The sequence below is a fragment of the Alligator sinensis genome, unplaced genomic scaffold, assembly GCF_000455745.1.
Source record: "Alligator sinensis unplaced genomic scaffold, ASM45574v1 scaffold348_1, whole genome shotgun sequence".
NCBI classification, from domain to species: domain Eukaryota; kingdom Metazoa; phylum Chordata; order Crocodylia; family Alligatoridae; genus Alligator; species Alligator sinensis.
In genome coordinates this window covers 1,495,143-1,512,463 of record NW_005841932.1, presented here as the reverse complement: position 1 = coordinate 1,512,463, position 17,321 = coordinate 1,495,143, and positions in this window count along the sequence as shown.

The window sequence follows — 17,321 nt, the reverse complement described above, 5'->3', positions numbered from 1 at the left end:
CCCGTTAACTATAATGGGGAAGGACAAAACTGCCTGTACCTTTCTTATTCCTGGCTTGATTTGGAGGAAACTTGTAGAGGTGGTAGCCCTTTCTGAGAGAATCAAGTCTGCCAAGTTTCAAGGAGATAGGTTTAGGGGGTTCAGAAAAAATGCACCCCAATTTTTGTAAAGCAAAGCTTGTGTCACGTGTATGTGTTAGGCCACAGTGGGGTCAAAACTGCAGGGATGGTAGCCCCTGCTGAGGCCACAAAGTCTGCTAAGTTTCAAAGAAATAGGTGCAGGGGGCTTGGGGAAACTGCACCCAAAATTTTGAAGCAGAACTAATGTCATGTTATCCTAGCTACTGTGTATTGAGCTGGACCCTGAGTGAATCATGATTGATTGCATAACACAGTAGCTATCGAGGATAACAAGTTAATGAGCAAGGATTAACAACTTCAAAACCACAAACTAAGGAGAGGAAAGAATCAATACAGAGCTGGGAATTGTTTCTGCCCCAAGACAGATACAGTCAGTTGCACAAGCACCCATGACATGAGTTTTGCCTGTCAGCAGCTAGAGGTGCAGGGCCCCAGAACCCAGAAGCCCCTGCACCTATCTCCCTGACAGCTGACAGGCTTTGTGGCCTCAGCAGTGGCTAGCAGGCCAGCAGCTTTCCCCCTGCTGTGCCTTAACACACACAGTGTCACCCATGTCATGATTTTTGCTTGTCTGCAGCTTGAGGTACAGTTTCCCCCAAACCCCTGCACGTATCTCCTTGAAACTTGGCAGGCTTTGTGGCCTGCTTAGGGACTAGCATGCCTGCAGTTTTGACCCTGTTGTAGCTTAACACATATACGTGATATGAGTTTTGCTTTCAAGATTTTGGGGTACAGTTTCCCCAAACCTCCTGCACCTTGAAACATAGCAGGCTTTGTGGCCTCAGCAGGGGCTAGCAAGCCTGCAGGTTTGAACCCACTGTGTCTTAACACATACACAAGTGACACAAGTGACACAAGTTTTGCTTTCAAAACTTTGGGGTACAGTTTCTCTGAATTCCCTATACCTATCTCCTTCATGCTTTCAAATGTCGAAACAGTTTCAGTTTTGACCCTGTTTCAACAGAACGGAACAGCTGTTTGAATCAAAACAAAATTCAAAACGAAATGCTGTTCCGTCAAATCGTCAAAACACTGGTCGAAACAGAATGCTGCCATTTTGCACAGCCCTAGTGATTATTCCCCTCTATTATGTGCTGGTGAGGCTGCATCTGGGGTAATGTGTTCAATTTTGGGTCCCCCCACTACAGAAAGGATGTGGACAATTTGGAGTGAGTGCAGCAGAGGGCAATGAAAATGGTTAGGAGGGGTTGGGCATATGACTTATTAAGAAAGACTGAGGGAAATTTAGTTTGCAGAAAAGAATACAGAGCGGGATTTGATAGCAGCCTTTAACTAACTGACATCTGTATGAATAGTGGTATTTGATATGAATATATTTTTTGTTTCATATTTTGGCCATGAATGTTTAGTAGCACAATGATTAATTTAAGTGTTCCTATGCTATTCACACTTGAAAGAAGTAATCATTGAGATTTAGCATCTGCCATGAGTATGGTTAAAGGACACTCAAACAGACTCATGTGGACATGGTATGGGCACTTGATCCACATCCTTCCAGAGAATGATGAATTTACATTTTAGAAAGAGAGACCTTTAGTAAGAATAACAGGTTATTCAGGGCAGGACATTTCTCACAGTGGGTACATTAAATGACAGACTGTAACCTTAGCATATATCTGAAAGGACATAAATGCTTCATAGGTCATAATGGGAGTCAAAAAGACTTCTGGTTTGGTAAACAGATGCTTGGGAGGACCAGAAGTTATATGCATAATATGGGCTCCCCAAGAATCCAATGAATAATGTATGTAAATGGATAGATAGATAAATAAATAACCATGCTTAAGCCTTTCCATGGGAGCAAGCATTTGCTTTTAATTTTTCTGGGGATACAAAATGACTTTAGGCCTGCAACCAGCTTAATAGGCTGACAGGAAAAGTTGCAGAACACCCTACAAGGGAGGTCAGAGGCAGCAGCTGCTTTATAACCTGCTGAGCTGAGGTGGAGCTGCATTCTTAAAACTGTCACTGATGCGTCCTTGTTTTTTGTTTATTCTTCTATCTGTGTCTGTATCTCAATTTATATGGCACAGATAGAAGTGACATTTTTTGCCCTACCTGGCCACAGAAAGCCATCTGTATCCATCACCAAACAGAAGTGCATGGCTGCAGACAGCTTAAAAAATGGTTGATCAGGTGAAAATTGGAACCCTCATTGCATGAGGGGCAGATGAAGATCTTTCAAAACAGAGCATCTTCTGTAAGTGCTTTCTGCCGGTCTGCCAGCCTGTCACTGTTTTCAGAGTGGGAAGGGGGAAAGGAACAGAGGGAGTTCTGTCTAGGTGGTTTTCAGCCCCTCCTGGAAGGTGAGGCAGGTGTATTGGAGACCCCTGATGTGGGGGTCTCCAATTCACCCACCCCACACTCCAGCATTGGGTGAGCTCCTTTTGCGCCCTTTCCTCCCTCCCATGTTGAAAACTTTGGAGCCTCACCGGGAGCAATGGCCATTGCTAGGGGAAGCTAGTCAGCAACTAGATTCCCTTCACCCCTGGAACCAACAGTGAACTTCTGTTTGTTCAAGGGGATTGTTGTAACACACAACTCTTCCTGCAAAGCATTCTCAGTTCACGTGGAGAGCTGCATTTCTCTGTGCACCCATAATTGCTGATTCTTTATGGTTGTATTGGTCTTATAATACATATCTCTGCTATCTTTTATAACTTACTGTCAAGGTTAAGTATAATTTCAGAGCATTTAATATACAGGCAGCCATCTTCTATGGAAGACTGAATGTAAAATTTCTTAGCACATGACCAAACAAGGGTGTGATTCTTATAATTGACAAAATCCCCTCTGCTGAGAGCTAGTAAGACCTGGGTAAAGCAGGTAAAGTTGAGGCACCATTGGTCAGGGAGGTAACTTTTGGAGCATCTTAAGCCAGTTACAGACATTACAGTTTTACTGTTATAAGTAATCAGAAACTGGTCTCTACTTGTAGGAGAACAAAAGTTGGGCACACAAAACCAATCTATAACCATAGCAGAACAGAAGTTCAGCATACATAGACTAGTTTAAAAATGGTGGAATCTGGTCTAAGATTTGTTGTCCCTCCCTCCCCCCACTAAAGGGCAAATGTGTGTTCTGTTTGCTACCACTATGTTGTTTACAGAAAACTAAGTAACTTAAATTGATTCTGTCTCAGGATTTTTGAATGTCTATACCTAGTCTTTGTCTGCTTTCAGTGAATAAGCAGCAGATGACAAAGAGAGTTTTGAGGCTGAAGGGTATCCCTGAAGGTGTGAGAACATCTCAGGGGCAAGTCTCAAAGGTGTATCTAACCAAATCTGTAGTAAGGGTGTGTCATATGCCTTATTTTGTATTTGTGTCTAAATCTACTTTATATTTGCTGTGAAATCAAGATGTTTATTGTAGATAAATTTGAAAACCATTCCGTGCTTGTCTTACGTAGTTAAAATTACAGGCAACCCCCTCTTAGTGCTCTTAATTGGTTCAGGATAAACTGAGTGTTAAGCAGAACCGCACTAAGCAAAACGCATTTCCCCACAGGAATGAATATAAACAGTGAAAATTGGTTACCACTGCTTCTTGCCACCACCACCACCTCTCTCCACCGCCTGTCCACCCACCGGTTGCTCCAGCCCCATGTGCCAGCCCAGGCCCCATGCTCCTGCTGCCATGCCCTGGGCCCCTGCCAGCCCTAGCTCCGGGTACCAGTACACTGATGCCCACCCCCCCTACTCACCGCTTCTCATCACCACCACCTCTCACTTCTTCCCACCCTCCCTCCTGCCTGCTGGCCACTCCGGCACCATGTGCTAGCCTGGGACCTGCTCTCCTGCCATCCCACCCTCAGGTCCCACCGGCCCTGGCCCTTGGCACTGGTGAGGGCCCCATGCTCACACCCACCCCCACACCCACTGCTTCTCAATGCCACTGCTGCCACTGATGCTGCTTCTCCCTGCCTGCCTGCTGAAACTCACTGATTCCACTGAGCACTATCGTGAAACTGGCTGAGCGCTCGGTGGAATTGGGTATGAATTTTAAATGAGCACTATAGCAAAATAATGCTAACCGCATTAAGCGGGGTTTGCCTGTACTGTGGAGATATTTTTTGTTTTGATAAACTATATTCTAAATGGCTTCTAGCCATATATAAGCATAGACTTTAAAAATCATTATTATACAAAAAAATGAAGGAATATAACCTATTACAAGTTATAGGTGGGCTTTTTTGTTTTGTTTTCACCAAGCAAAAGCTACAAAAAAAATCCTACATTTCTTCTCAGATTGTGCATAAGGACTCTCCTTCCTTGCTTCACTGAAATCTATACCTAAGAATCTAACTTTTATAGAGGAAGTGGTCCTACTAAACATGTTGTGGAATACTTTATTCTTGAGGCCTTTGGAAAGTGGCCTGAACAAGTTTTAGCAATCTTTGGCAGGTTTCATTTAGACAAGATTTAAAAAGTCTGACAAATTTAACAATATAGTTACTTCCTTTCCTGTCCAATTCACTTTTATACCAACAACAGTTTCATTACCACTCAAGATCTTTGCTCATCCAATACAAATAACAGTATAAGCTTGTGAGAGATTTGGGGCAAATCAACAGTCTGAAAGTAGTTGCATTATAGCAATACATAAATGGTATGAAGGTTATTTAATTCATCAAACACCATTTTACTGTGTGGAAAAATAAAATAATAGCATACATACAAGTGTGATAGTTTATAAACTGTGTCAGTCCCCCACATTATTGAAAAAGGCAGTCCAGGAAACCAGCTTATTTAACTGGCTATCTGCATTTCAGGTAGTAGAACATTAGACTTTCTATGATTGCAGCTTCTCCCATTCAGATAAGCAGTGAGTCTGCTACTCAGATTAGTTCCAAGATATCACAACAATACTCTGTCCCTTACTAAGTAGCATCATTTAACTACTACAGATAGCTTTTTTAATTAGATTTTTAAAATAATTGTCAATAATAACTGCAGTCTAATAGAAATTTCATTAATTCTAAAAAGGGAACATTTTTGATTATCATTTCTCCTAATAAATATTTTATCTAGCTCATAACTAATATTTGTTTCAAAATGATACAGAACATTCACTTTACACTGTCAGTTTTCTTGCTTTAAACTAAAAAGTTGCATTGCCAATACTGTTAATAGATCATTTCAAATCTTATAAATTAAATGAGTACATTCAAATAAATAGTATATGTCAAATGCAGTTAATATACAACACTTGAAAACATTTACAGTTTTGTTTATACAGTGATGCTCTAATTGTTTCAACAAATTATGCTTTTAAGACTCTTTCATGCAGATGACATAGCCTTCAACTAATAGCAAACGATGAGATGCAGAACAATGACAAATTTGTATAGACTAATGAAATGCATTTGTTTTCTGTTATTTTGATGGATGAGAGAAACAACAATAAAAGCCTTCCATATTCAGTATCAGAATACATAATATCATATTCTTCTGTCAAATATTTAATTAGCCAGCTGGGGACATACAAAATGCACAGCCTATTTTGTATTTTGTATTAATTCATATTTCACTAATGACTCATAGCTTCCTAGCTTACTATAATAGTGGGTAGATTTTAAATTATTTGGCTGAAAATAAAGTTATTGGTAGTGTTGAGATGTTATTGGAAGTCATATGGACAATTCTCTCTGTAACTCTCATTCGTCAACTGCTTGTGCTTTGTTTCCATTGAAAAAGAAAATCTAAACAGTAGGCATGAAATAGAAAAGATTTTTCTCATGATGGAATAGGTTCTTCTGTGCCTACTGAAGAAAAACTTTTATGGGAGAATATCAAGTTATCAATCAAAACAAAATAGTCCAGAGAAGAGCCACGCGCATGATCAGAGGTCAGGGAAGCAGACCCTACGATGACAGGCTGAGAGCCCTGGGGCTCTTTAGCCTGGAAAAGCGCAGGCTCAGGGGTGATCTGATGGCCACCTACAAGTTTATCAGGGGGGACCACCAGCATCTGGGGGAACGTTTGTTCACCAGAGCGCCCCAAGGGATGACGACTAGGTCGAATGGTCATAAACTACTACAAGACCATTTCAGGCTGGACATAAGGAAGAATTTCTTTACTGTCCGAGCCCCCAAGGTTTGGAACAGCCTGCCACCGGAGTTGGTTCAAGCGCCCACATTGAACACCTTCAAGAGCAAACTGGATGCTCATCTTGCTGGGATCCTATGAACCCAGCTGACTTCCTGCCCTTTGGGCAGGGGGCTGGACTCGATGATCTTCCGAGGTCCCTTCCAGCCCTAATGTCTACGAAATCTATGAAAATAAAAAAGCTAAAAGAGAAATATAAATTAGAAAGGAACCAATTTAAATGTAATTAATTTAAAATACACTGAAAATGAAGAAAATGAATTACCTTCTTACCTTGGATGTCAGGATATCAGAGTTCAGTTTCTGGTTCAGACACAGATTAATTCTGTGTCCTTGGGTAAGTCACATCACATCTCTGTATCTATTGTTCCCCACTTGTTAGATGGAGAAAGGTGACACATGCAGAAACGAAACGCAAAAATATTTTGGTAAATAATTTTGAAATATGAAACATTTAATTAAATAGTGTTCTGCTTGTGGATAGTCAAACACTAGAAAAAGAGAAAAAAATGAAATATGTTTTTCTCTGTAAACTATTTTCAAAGCTCTAATTGCCAGTTGTGGATTTCATATGGTTGGTTCCTTTGACACTTAGACAGAGAAATGTCCACCTGAATTCTGTAGGAGAGTATTATGGAGTGTCAATAAAATTTGGCTATATTAGAAACACAGATCTGGAGAAATAGAAGTTTCAGACATTTGCTTATTTTGAACCAAGTGAACGGATTTGTGGGAAGACATATTTGTAAACATTGTCCCAAAAAAGCTGATAAAATGATAGCTGTGTTCAATCTCATATACTCAGCATGTTTTAATGTTCCCATAATGTTGCCTGGTCCAAAGTCATTTCTAAGAGTTCATTGAAATGCCAGTCACTTGTTCCTACTTCTGCAACTTTCAGATTAACTTGGGTAACTTGTAATTACCTTCAAATTCTTGAACACACACAAGTAAGGTCAATCCTTTATAAGCCTTTTAGGATCGAATAGCCCTTGTTCATCCTTTGAGGCTTGTAACTCAATACCATATGTTAACTATGAAAGGAGTTATGAAAAACTCTCCTTTTCAAAATGTCTGATTTCATGTCAAACCTCTGTAACAGTATATATGATAATTGAACATCCTTTCACATACAATACTCTAGATGTTTCCAAAATGTTTCTTGGAAGTTCTTTCTCTTATTCTTGGTTTACATGAAAAGCAATTCAATATGTTGCAGAAACATTAATTGTGCACTGTAACAGATCTATTAACTGTCAGCAGTCTGATTCTGTTCCAGTTGAAATCAATAAATGACTTGCACTGACTTTAAAAAGAGAATAAAGATTATTCTATTCTTGGGTACATCAGGTTTAACATGATGAATGGATCTGTAAACTATTTGGTTCATTTCCTACTTTATATTGTTTTACCTCACCACCAGGTCCTGATATCTTAACCTTTCAACCTTAACCATTCGATGACTTGTGTCCAAAAACTCCTTCGATTTCACTACTTAGAATGAAAACCAATGGTACCTGTAGCAGGGGGCCTACTCGGGGCCGACTTCCCAGTGGCCTGCCCACCTGTTTGGGCTAGCCATCTGCGTTCTCGTCTGCCATGCCTTGTTGGAATGAATTAGTTAATAATGTAATTAAGTGGGAGGCTTTCCATTTCCTGCCCCGATGCCAGGGGGTGCTATCTGTGGCTCCATTCCTCCCCTACACCACAGCCCAAGCCTCGCTGATGGCATCTCAATGTTATCATTATCACCAGCCCCCACACTGGGCCCCAGAATCCTTCTAATTGAACCCCGCCTGGATTCCTCTCTTCAGGCGGTCTATTCCACCTTCATACCGGGCAGCATAGCTCCCTGAACTGCTTCCCCTTTGGGTGTGGTCCCTTCCCGGGACCTTCGGCTCACTAGCTCTGGCCCACCTCCAGGCCAGCTGGAACCACAGGTGTGCAGCTCTTGGACGTTCCTCATGGTGGGCCCCTGGCCCTTTGACCTTTCCGGTCCTGGCCCTAGCATCGACCAGTCAGGGGAAGTTCAGACAGGCATGAGTCTATGGCCTCACTCTTTCTCCATGGGGTCCACCTTCCAGACCCTCTGAACAAGGGGTAACCAACCCAGGTGTGGGGGCTAGGGGTTAAGGTGCCCCAACCCGCCTTTCACCGGGGTGGTAACTGGCCTGGCATTTCCCACTCTCCAATTGGTAAGATGTCTCTCCGCACTATCGTGTGTGATGAACCACAATCTAACATAGCCTGTGTTTTCTGTCCCTCAAGCCTAACATCTATGCTAAGTGCAGGCCATTCCTCTCTTGGCTGAGGGTAAACCCTGGCACCATAGCCACAAATGCCCGCAGGGGGAGCTTGGTTTGTTGATATGTCCCTCACCATCTTCTCTAGCAATGTCTGATGTCTTTCTGCTTGTTTCTGCAGACCCTGGACCACTTGGCACATGAGTTCCAACCCCAGTTGTTGTGCCTTTAAATCCGAGATATGGATGTGTCCCTTACCTCCAGAAGACACCAGCAGCTCTGTGGCTAGGTGATGTTGTTGCCTGCCCAGCAGCAGAACTGCCCTGTTTATATGGACAGCCCCTGATTCAAAATGACTGCCCTCTTCAGGCACCTGGCAGCTGCCAGCTCCAGGCCCTTAAAGTGGCAGGCACAAACAGTGCCCTGCCACAGTACCCTATTATTTCCCTTCCCTTTTTATAGAAAAGTCAGAGCATCTGCTGTCCGCTTCAGATTTGAATCCAGTAAGGCTGAATGATGATCATTTTCCAGCATGTACATGTATATCCAGTCCCCATGCTTTAGGGATGGTGGATCCAGTGATTTCTCTTTGCATCCTAGTCGTTTTTTGACATTTAGACCCTGTGATCTTGTAATGATTCAAAAGGTCTATGTGGAAAGTTCCCTGTATCTATCTATAAGATACCATACCATATGGCATCCAAGTACAGTCTGTCCTAACTAGCCCCTAGCACTTCTGTAGAATAGAGAAAATCTCTAATTTCATTATTGTTCCTTGGACTTGGAGATATTTAAGCAGTTTGAAGAAGACTGGGTTAGGACTCCTTAATGTTACCAGTAGCCTGTTGATTGATTTGATATTGAAATAATTGCCCAGTCCTCTTCACAAAGCAGCAGCATTCATGGGACACCAACAAGATGGGAGCTTTAAAGTAATGAAAATAGGACAGTTCTAAATAATGCAGCAAGCAAGTTAGCTATCACTGAACACAATATATTTTCCTTGACTGCAACACTTCAAAAGGAAATTAAAGGCCTATTTGAGTTATCAGAATTGATTTTCTAGTGTTATTACTGAAAGAAAAATATAGTAGAAATAATAAAATAGTGAATTTGGGCTAACTGTGTTAAGTGTTCATTCAGCATCGTTTAGCCATATATTGTTAGCAATGATAGAATGACCCTAGTAGATTATAACCATCAAAATGGAAGATGAAATTCAAGTTGTATTCCAGTCAACTATATTTTTTTATAAAAAAATCAATGACATGTGTGTCCTTAAAAACCAATAGACAAAACCAGTTAAAGACAACTATATAACTTTGGTTTTATTCCTGGATACAGTAACTAGCTAATAAAATCATCTTGTATGCAATTGAGTCAAGCATCCCATACTGTACTTCATTCATTTTTAGTATTTTACTTATTGTCACTATGTATGTCACTAATTATATATATCCTCATAAATGATTTGCCTCCATCCTATTAGATGGAAGCAATATATTTTTTCATTACTTATAAAGATTTTATTTTCACTAAAAGCTAATTGATTTTGGCTTTACTCCAGTGCTTTCACACATTCATGGGGAAAGAGGTAGTCAGTAGAAGTTACAAGTCCTGGTGATTGGGTTCATATAGACAATTCTGCTGCTGTTATTTATGTTTCCCAGTAACTTTACTCCTGGATTTCATTAGATTATTTGCTAAGTAAGGTACTACTTAAAAAAACATAGGTTCAATGGTTTTCCTCTGTCAAACAAAGAACTTAAGTACATGATTAACTTTAGGTCCATGTCTAAATTCCTTTGACTTCAAGTATCTGCTAAAGGCCTGTTCAAGTTAAGCACCTGCTTAAATGCTTTGTTCAGTCAAAACAAAGGGTTGGAAAGGACCTCAGAAGGTCATCTAGCCCAGAAAAACAGGGTTGGGAAGGACCCCATAAGCTCATCTAGCCCAATTTACTGCTTATGGTAGAGTTATCCTTTTGCAAACCATCCCTGAGAAACATTTGTTTAACCACCCTAATAGTTTCACAGTTCTTCCTAATATCCAAACTAAATCTTCCATGTTGACATTTTACTATATTACTTCTTGTCATGTCTTCTGTAGACACACAGAATAGTTGATCAACATTCTCAATATAATGATTCTTTTTGTATTCAAATACTGTTGTCAAATTCAGCCCCAAATCATCTTTTCTCTAAATGAAATAACCCCATTTTTTTTCAACTTCTCCTTTTACTTCATTTTCTAAACTTCTAATATTTTGTTGATCTTATCTGAAATCTTTCCAATTTGTCTATGTTTTCCTTCAAGTGGAGTGCCCAACACTCTAGGGGAATCGTCATCAATGTTGAATAAAATGGAAGAATCACTCCCTATGACTTGCATATTATACTCCTATTGATACATTTGAGTATGTTAGCTTTTCTTTTTCTTTTTTTTTGCAACAGCATTACAAAATTGACATGTTCATCTTGTGATCCACTATAACTGCCAGTTTTCTGCAATATTGGTTCTGCAGTGCTAATTGTTCAACATTTGGTATTTGACTATTCTATGGCTTAAATCTTTATTGAATAAGCACATGGAATAAAGTTGAGCTCGCCTTTGATTCCTTCTCTGTCCAAAGTTTAAAACTAACTGCCTCTGAAGGGCAGTGGCATTTCTATTCAGGCAGCACAGAGGTAGACAATTGACTGCATTACTCATTATAATCTACCCCAGTCCTAATAATCTCTCTTCTTTCCATAGGTACTAACAACCTTGTTTCATTTTTAATGATCTGGATGTTCCACTATTCAAACTATCCTTTCTTATGCAATTTAGCTATATGATACATGTTCCTGGTGATGTCTCTTGTATTTCATAGTGTCGGGTCATTACTGGGAAGAGGGGCATGTCTTCACACCCGACAGAAGTTTGCAGCTCGTTTCCCCATGTGTAGCTTCCTTGGGGTGGCTCCCCCTCTCTCTCTCTCTCTCCCTTGTTCCTGCCTGCCATGACTTTCTGGTTTTGCTGGTTCTTGAAGATGTAAGGAAAGGGGGAGAGAGGGAGAGGTTGGTGCCACCACTCGGTCGCTGTGGCTGCTGATGCGCGTTACGACCTCCATCCCGGTGAAAAGAAAAGGCATTAAGTTAACTGAAGAAATGAAAAGAGATTATATTGGGCCAACAGGGTCCCTTTCTGAGTTTGTCCGGGTCTAGCCAATGCCTTTACTCGGTCTATCTTCCCCTGAGTGACTGAACCTTCTCTGCTGGGGCCGATCTGGTCTCTTCTTTACTTATATTGCTGCTACATCCGGCTTGATTGTTTGAGAGGCAGGAAATTAGGGCAAGAGATACCTTGAGTGGGAGGATCTGCTTCTTACTCCCTGTTCCTGGTGGGTCCTTGTCCCTCTCAGAGTCGATAAGACACTGGAGGAGAAGGTTGAGAGGTGACCTTGTGGCTGCCTAGAAGTTCATCACGGGGGCACAGAAGGGAATTGGTGAGGTTTTATTCACCAAGGCGCCCCCGGGGGTTACAAGAAATAATGGCCACAAGCTAGCAGAGAGCAGATTTAGACTAGACATTAGGAAGAACTTCTTCACAGTTAGAGTGGCCAAGGTCTGGAACGGGCTCCCAAGGGAGGTGGTGCTCTCCCCTACCCTGGGGGTCTTCAAGAAGAGGTTAGATAAGCATCTAGCTGGGGTCATCTGAACCCAGCGCTCTTTCCTGCCTATGCAGGGGGTCAGACTTGATGATCTATTGAGGTCCCTTCCGCCCCTAGCATCTATGAATCTATGAATCTATGAGCACCTCTTGCCATTTCTCTGAGGGAGGGAAAGTAAAACAAAACCCAGAGGGAACCAGGTTGGGTCCAAAGGCAAACCCCACGGCGCCCATTCTCTCTGATCTGCATTGCTGGCTTCTCTGCCTTCATTAGCAAGCACCAGTGTTCAATTAACCCAATAAAGTTAAACTGAGGGAGAGAATACCTGTATTCTTCTTTCTACACTCTTCCCCTCTGTGGATGAGGGCTCCCCCTCCCATGCCCTCAAGCCTACCAGCTTCTTCTTTATTTTCATGGAGTTTTTTCAGTCTTGGGTGGGACACAGCCATGCATTACTCTGCCTGCCGGCTTCTGATTTTCCTTCTCTCTCTCTGGCCCTCTGCCTGGCCCCAGATATTGCTCTAGCCAATGTGATTCCCCAATCTGCATCACCTGGCAGTACGTTAAAGTGGTTAGGATGTGCGCCGGCAGCTCCCACTGTAGTGTGGAGACCTTATTCTTGGAGACCTCAAGCTCGGAGCCAGGAGGAGGCATTGGGTAAGTATCCCCTGTTCTTTCACAATAGTCCAACAGGCTGCTTGTAACTTTAGCTAAAAAACTTAACTCGGGTATAGTAATAATAAGTCAGATGTAGAAAAGACTAACAGTTGCATATTGGAAGCAATGTCAAGATGCTCAAGAAGACTAGATTTGTTTAGAAATCTGAATGAGAGATGTACACTTAAAGTGACTAAAGGACTAATGAAACAATATATTTTGACTATTTTTGCCTATTGTTTGTTGTGGTTTTTTAAACTTAAAATATAATCAAGCAAATTTGTGAACATTCTAATAAAGTTTTATTTGTATTTGCTTTGATCTTAAATTGAATAATATAGCATTAGGCCCCTAGCAAGTTAGTAAAGCTTTTAGTTTCTCTTTAACTGAAGAAAAATTGTGTTGTATAATGTGATTATTTAATACATCATCTGCACCCCCCCATTTTCAAAATCCAAGCTGTGTCCATGAATAAACACCTGTATTTACTGAATTTACTTTAAATCATTCTGCCAGTTTATCAAGATCATTTTGAATCCTAATCCTATCCTCCAAAGTGTCTGTTCCCCCATCTAGCTTGGTGTCAACTTTAAATAGGTTAACCATGCACTCCATTCCTTTCGCCAAGTCATTAATGCAGGTTTGTGGCAGTGCTGAGCCAAGGCCAGATCCCACTTATCAATTCTTCTGAGTTAAATATTAAGCCATTAATAACATGGTTAAACATTGTTTTCCAGTTACTTATGTACCCACATTTTCGTAGTAGGAATCATCAGAAACACCCTTAAATATTTTGTTGTAATAACACCAGTGTGAGCAAGAATCTAGCCCTTAAATGTTGAAATACTCTTAAAAGAACAGGTACCCACCTGTGTATAATTTTTATAATATACACACTGAACTGGGTAAAATAGTTTTTTAAATAACTTTACATTGTATCATGTTTTTTGTAGTTGATTATTTCTGTGAATTATTACAAATAATCTCAGGTTACCACATGCTTCATTTTGCTTCTTTTTAAATTATAATTACACGTGAATTGAATTTAGCCCTTATTTTCCTCCAATGTATTATATTAAAGGCATAGAAATTATGCAAATAGCTGTTGTACCGATAAAATTGAAAGTGAGGAAATAAAAAACTTAAAGAGTAACCTAATATCTGTTCTGTTAGTCCTGTATATATCTGTTTTTCTATTCAGATTATTTAGCTCACTATAGATTTATACTAGTGTACCTGAGAGCAGAACTTGGCTCAGTATTAAATTGACTATGTTGTATTTATGTTATTTTATCTAGATTTTTCTTATTAACCTAACTGGCAACACAGATGCCTCTTTTTATTATTATTATTACTACTGTTAATAGTAATAGTCATTCTTACTGTAAAGTATGATATGTAATATTTTTCTGGCTGGCTTCTATCATCTGTTGTGCCTTAAACTGATCGTATGGCAGGGTAGCAACAAACCAGAGCCAGTTCCAGACTTTGGTGTGCCACTGGGCTGGGGAGGGTTCAGATTCTCATGTGGTGTTGGGGATAGGACCAATAATTGGGTGGCCCCAAGACAACTACACTTCATCCTGGGTTACTGACACCCAGATTTCAATCTGCCAGTATAGGTAGAACCTAGGAGCATAATCTAAGACTTTCCCTGAACTGGCAAATAGTGATGACACTGTTTAGATTAATCCCTGATCCCAGAATCATGCATCTTGCCATGCATGTATATCATGGCAGGCAGCACAATTGTTGGAATCAGGAATCGGATCCCACCATATCATAACATGAATATGCGCCTCAGTGAATGATTAAAAAAAGAAACCTCTCTTTCATGACAACTTCAGTAGTGTTTTGTTAACTCAGTCTCCTACTTGCCTGGATGAACACACAATTGGTAAATGTCCCTTTTACACCTCATTTCTCCTTTTTCCATTCACTAACCCCCACTTTTGTTTGATCTCAGTCCTGAGATACATTCTGATTAGGACTATCTACTGCCTACAGTGATTTTAGCTTCCTTAAGATATTTGTCTCACCAGAGTTCACTCAAAGGATCTTCCTCAATGAGTTATCTCTAAGTAATTTCTTACCTCAAAGTTCTTTCAGGCTCAGGTGGCAAGATCACATATGGTGCAGACAGAAGTGACAATTTTCTCCCAATCTGGTCATAGAAAGTGGTTTAGGGCCATTACCAAACACAAGTGCATGGCTGTAGACAGCTTCAAAAATGGCCAACTGGGTGAAAATCTGAAGCCTCATGCCTGGCACAGTCTAGTACATTGCATGAGAAGTCAGATAAAGATGTTTCAAAACATAGCCTCATCTGTAACTTGTATCTGTGCTGCCTCCCAGCCTGCTGATGTTTTCAGAATGGGAGTGGTGAAAGGAAGTAGAGGAAGTTCAGTCTGGGGTTTCTGCAGCCCCCACCAGAGGGTGGGGCAGGTATATTGGAGTCACCCCTCTCCCCCAAGGTGGAGGGCTCCAATTCACCCACCCCACCTTCCAGCACCACCTAGGGAACCCCTAGAATGAACTCCCGCTGCTCCCTTTCCCTGCTCCCATTCTAAAAACAGCAAGGGCCATCAGAGATCTGGCAGGGAAGAGGGGCCGGTGCTAGAGGAAACTGACTGCAGGCTCACAGCCAGCAGGTAGATTCCCATCCCTGCTGAAACCAATAGTCCAGGGGAATGCTTCTGCAAAGCATTCTGAGTTACATTGGGGTGCTGCACTTTTGTCTGTGCCCATAAATAGCTTACAGGACATTAATCAAACTATTTACCACAGAGCAAACACTCTGCCATAATACAAGAGCCCTTTTCTCTTCAGTTCTACGGCTCAGACAACTGTGTTTGAATGTAGTCATTGTAGTATTGTAACATACCTATGAAAACATCTCTGATTACCTAGGATCCTGGTTTTCACTGATAAAAAAATCCCCAATTTTTGGATTAAAAAAAGTAACCCAAAATCCACATTTTTCCATGATCAGAATGAAACTCATCCCTACCCTTCACCCCCTCCCCAAGAATTTGTCCCACTTGGTGGAGATTTTGTCCCCTTCTGGAGTTCATGCAGATGAAGCAGTCCCATAACTATTCCTTCCCCTATTCAGCAACAACTGCTTATCATCACAGAGCTTCAAGCCATAGAGTCACACAAGGAGTTGTTTCACCTGTGTTACATATTGTACCATTATTATAGTAATTTTGCAATGAAAGTTCTATAGTGGATTCTAAATACATACCAGATTTAATGCATTGTCAATATGTTGTTCTACTTTGACACATACATATATATAAATAAGGCAAATGTCCTCCATAAAAACTTTAAATTCAGTTCAAATTGCTGAATGGAGAACAGAAGTCTAAAGTACAGATTTACTCAAATAGATACGTAGGCATTAATGAAGATATGCAAGCAGAACAATTTGAATCTTTAACAGAGCTTTTTGTCTGGGCACAGCCAAAGAGTTTTGAAAAGGTGCCCCAAAGTTGAAACCACTGATTTTCACAAGTGTTGGATGTAGGCCATGTATTTTGGCCAAAATGCCAGACATATCGCCAACTCATCTCTCTCTATGACCTATGCAAAGGAGAGGAAAAAAGAATGAGTGGTAGTGTTAACCATTCCCCACATCAGCAGGAATATCTCTTCTTTTTGTTTCTAAATGCAGCAAAGCTGAGGCTAAACATTGTCTTATGAGTGTGGAAAGTATGGGTTTGTACTAAGATGTGCTATAGTGGCTTTTTATGATGCTAATATAGGTAAGCAGGAAAGAAATTCAGTCGTTGTTTGTTCCCCTCTAGGAAGATAGCTTCCTCAGTTTGCCAGGCAGGTTCTATTGCCCCTCTAGTTCTAATGCTGCCCCATTGGTGCTAGCAATGATGGGAGTGCTAATGCTGACAAGATGTAATATTTTGCCTAACTCTCCTGAAATTAGGCTTTGACAACATAGTGGTAAAACTACCCCTGCTGGTCTATTTTACTACTTTTATAAGGATATTCTCAGGATGAAGGCAGGGGAAGAGTGCACACAAAGCATAAAACTATAATTAAAAACTAGAAGGGAAATGGGGATGCAGCAGGTTAGTAGGCCTGTGCGAGTAGGCAGCTATTCAATCCAGCTTTGGATCTGGCTGCTTCAGATGCCAGCAATCCAATCTGGAGCTCCGGATCAGTTTCCTGCTTTGATGTGGCCGAAGTGGCTCCGAAGCTTCAGAGCCGCCTCACAGATCCAGCCATGGGGTATAATGGGGAATCAATGAAATATCTATAACTTTGTTGTTTTGTGTCTGATTGGGATGAAACCTGCAGAAATGGTAGTTTCTGCTGAGAGCATGAAGCCTGCCAAGTTTTAAGAATATCAGTGCAGCAGTTCAGGGAAAACTGCACCCCAAATTCTTGAAAGCAAAACTCATGTTATATGTATGTGTTACAGCACAGGGTGAAAACTCCTGCAGGAGTTGTAGTCCCTAGTAAGGCCACAATTCGTGCTGAG